This window comes from Coregonus clupeaformis, chromosome 36 (genome assembly GCF_020615455.1).
Source record: "Coregonus clupeaformis isolate EN_2021a chromosome 36, ASM2061545v1, whole genome shotgun sequence".
NCBI classification, from domain to species: domain Eukaryota; kingdom Metazoa; phylum Chordata; class Actinopteri; order Salmoniformes; family Salmonidae; genus Coregonus; species Coregonus clupeaformis.
The window spans coordinates 29,812,873-29,817,139 of NC_059227.1; positions in this window are offsets into that span (position 1 = coordinate 29,812,873).

The window sequence follows — 4,267 nt, forward strand, 5'->3', positions numbered from 1 at the left end:
GGTATCAGTCACCAGTTCTCAACCCAATCGAACACTTATGGGAGATTCTGGAGTGGCGCCTGGGACAGCGTTTTCCACCACCATCAACAAAACACCAAATGATGGAATTTCTTGTGGAAGAATGGTGTCGCATCCCTCCAACAGAGTTCCAGACACTTGTAGAATCAATGCCAAGGCGCACTCAAAATGTTCTGGTGGCTTGTGGTGGCCCAACGCCCTATTATGATACTTTATGTTGGTGTTTCCTTTATTTTGGCAGCTACCTGTATATACAAAGGTACACTGCTGGATGACAAATATAATAGGAACGCTATACAAGCTGTTTTCCTTTTCAGTATCTCAGTATCGTCTTAGTAAAACTGTGTCATTCCATCAGCTACTGTCATGCTCCTTATTTTGATGTTTTCATGACGAATGAAGAAGAGGGAAAAAACAAGATGATAACAAGTTATAGTAAATTCAAAAAGCACTCATGTACAATCACTGTCTTTGGTTCATTACTGTTCAGACAATGTGCAACTAGATTTGCTGTAATAGACATTGCGTTCCAAGTGATGTGAAATGTGCGTTCTGTATGACAAAAGGTACCTTTTTTTGTCTTAAAAATATATACACTGAGTGCACAAAACATTAGGAAGACCTTCCTAATATTGAGTTGCACCCCTTTTGACTCTACAAGGTGTCGAAAGCGTTCCACAAGGATGCTGGCCCATGTTGACTCCAATGCTTTCCACAGTTGTGTCAAGTTGGCTGGATGTCCTTTTGGTGGCGGACCATTCTTGATACACATGGGAAACTGTTGAGCGTGAAAAACCCAGCAGCACTGCAGTTCTTGACACACTCAAAACGGTGCGCCTGGCACCTACTACCATACCACGTTCAAATCTTTTGTCTTACCCATTCGCCCTCTAAATGGCACACATACACAATCCATGTCTCAATTTTCTGAAGGCTTAAAAATCCTTCTTTAACCTGTCTCCGCCCCTTCATCTACACTGATTGAAGTGGATTTAACAAGTGACATCAATAAGGGATCATGGCTGTCACCGGGATTCACCTGGTCAGTCTATGTCATGGAAAGAGCAGGTGTTCCTAATGTTTTGTACACTGTGTATAAACAATAACATCTCAGTAGCAAAGTTGACAAAAGCATGCTCAGTATTAGGACACAGTTGAACGATCCATACTCTCCTGCAAGTTTGCAAAAGTGCCACTATTTCTGTCAAAATACAGTATATTTGCAGACTGTGACCATCATTGTAAAATAATGCAAAACGATCTTAACGTAAAGAGATTATCATGAAAAAATGAGGACTTGTTTTTTCGAAATGAATATGCAGTTCACTGAAGATATTGAATATGTGCTGAAAGGTGGGGGACTGGTTGGGTACTGTATCATAGGTTTTGGATGCTCTGGGAAAAAATTGAAAAAAACATTGTTTGCAATGTAAAGCAAAGACTCGTATTTCTGAGAGCCCTTACTTTTATAAGAAGACTGTATGCTGTTAGTTTAATCTCCCCGTGTGGTTTATTAATGGTAAAATAATAATGCTAACTAAATAATATGAATATGATAATAATAATATTCTGAAACAAAAAATGTTTGCTTCTGTACTTTTAGAGCTATGCACACCAAATCGCCGAGATGTTAAGTAGTTACAATGAAATGAATAAAAAAAGACCTTCTCTGAACGACACAATAGATTCAATTGTGAGATTGATGTCCTCAAAACGCATGTAGTATTAAAACTCCCTTTGTATCCTGTCAGTTTGTGAAGTGGTGAAACATTTTGTAGCTAGCTGAATTGAGTAATAAATCCTATTCTCTGTGATTGGTCTTGATGGGTCTTTATTGCTCTTGTCAATCAATGGCTTTGTCTCTACAGACACACATCTGCTAATATGTCTGTCTTCATCTGTCACTCAGATTCACCAGGCCAAAGACAACAATATCGTTATACCCACACTGACATATAACATAATATATAACCAAATTATGTATGAACATTAAATAAATACTTCATGTATATTGAACAGTATCTGTAGTGACAACATGAACAATACCCAGTATATGTATAACGTGACTGACATTATACATGTAAATAAGACATATATTTGAATATACCATCCATCTTTACAGTTATGTATCTTTTGTAGTCACATTATGTTTTTTTCATTTTTATATATTTTTTTGCACCCTTACCTATGTAGTACATTACATTTGACGAGCCCCCCCATAAAAAAAGAAGAAGATGTTTGTTGTCACATACACATGATAGTTGTTTTACAAGGTCAGACAGAGTAGTATGTGCCCCAGGAGCAAAATTGGGTTAAGTGCCTTGCTCAAGGGCACATCAACAGATTTTTCACCTTGCCTGGCACCTATATAGGGAATAGTGTGCCATTTGGGACACAGCCCAGGATTCAGTATCCGGTGGGCCTTTGGAAGGTCTCATTTGTAAGATGAATGCGATGGTGGTTTCATAATTAGGATACATCATTGTATATTGCCCCACTTCCTCATCTTTCCACACTTCATATTAGGTACTAATATCGTCGTCGGGTGAGGTTGTGTCTCTCTCTGGCGGGAGGTAAGCTTGGCTTATATGGCTTATATACATAGTTTGGGCTTTGTTGAGTAAAGCTTAAACTATGTATTTAGATTGTAGTTAGGTATTGTAGGTAGTTATTGTGGGTTGTTGTATGTAATTATTGTAGGTTAGTATTGTATTCGGCTGAGCCCGGTGAAGCACGAAGCTAGCTAACCCACTACCTGGACTAGCTAGCGGGTAGCTACTGGTAACTATTTGCAACTGTGGATAGTTGTTTCACACCTGAGAGTACCTGTAATTACGCCAGCTAGCTGCCTACAATAATTACATACAATAATGCCTACCATTCAGCTGTTTTTCTAACCTAGCTTGTTGCTACCTGGATAGCTACTAAACAATGGCTGGAACGACCTAGCGAACAGACGCGAACTGGCTGAGTCAACTGAGTGGCTAGCTTTGCACTTGGCTAGCTAACAATAGCTGCTAGGGGTAAGTTATAACCTACATTTGTGTTTTGTTTTTTACATACTGGTAGCCAGAGTCGTTCAAGGGAATTCGGGACATGGGTGACTAGTTAACGTTAGCTTGGCTCTCTCTGTGTGTTCATGCCGTGGGAGGAGGGGTTTCTTCTTTGTCTGAAAGCAATGGCTAGCTAGTATGCTAACTATTCTAGCTAACTAACTGGCTGAATAAGTTGACGACGGACTCGCTCAAGCTGTCGGGACTAACCCACAACGTTAGACACGGACACGAATGATCTGCTTGGCGTGTTGACACACTGGTGGTTTGTCGTGGCTGAGTATTGGAGCTAAACCGTGTTGTTGGAGTCCGGCATGCTAGTTGGCTGTGGCATCATATGACTAGGTGCCCTGGACGATTTTCACGGAAGAATACTGTACCAAGTTAGCTAGCTGAATAAACTAAGTTAGTCTATTCCTAGAAAACATTGAACCGCTGTAGTTTACAACAATTATAGTTTCTGAGGTGGAAGTTGGGAGAGTTATATTTGGGTGTTTCAGTGAAACGTAAGTGAGGGAGGCCCCACTCTCTCCTTTCCCAGATGTTTAGTTCATTTCATTCCGATCTCCTTTGCATTATTGTAGCCATTTTCTGTAGCCTGTCAACTATGCCTCTGTCTATCCCTGTTCTCTCCTCTCCGCACAGGCTATACAAACGCCTCACACCACGTGACTGCTGCCTCTCTAACCTGGTGGTCCCTGCACGCACCACCCACGTGGAGTTCCAGGTCACAGGCAGCCTCTGGAACTGCCGTTCTGCTGCCAACAAGGCAGAGTTCATCTCAGCCTATGCTACCCTCCAGTCCCTCGACTTCTTGGCGGTGACGGAAACATGGATTACCACTGAAAACACTGCTACTCCTACTGCTCTCTCCTCGTCTGACCATGTGTTCTCGCATACCCCGAGAGCATCTGGTCAGCGGGGTGGTGGCACAGGAATCCTCATCTCTCCCAAGTGGACATTCTCTCTTTTTCCCCTGACCCATCTGTCTATCTCCTCATTTGAATTCCATGCTGTCACAGTCACTAGCCCATTCAAGCTTAACATCCTTGTCATTTATCGCCCTCCAGGTTCCCTTGGAGAGTTAATCAATGAGCTTGACGCCTTGATAAGTTCCTTTCCTGAGGATGGCTCACCCCTCACAGTTCTGGGTGACTTTAACCTCCCTATGTCTACCTTTGACTAATTTCTCTCTG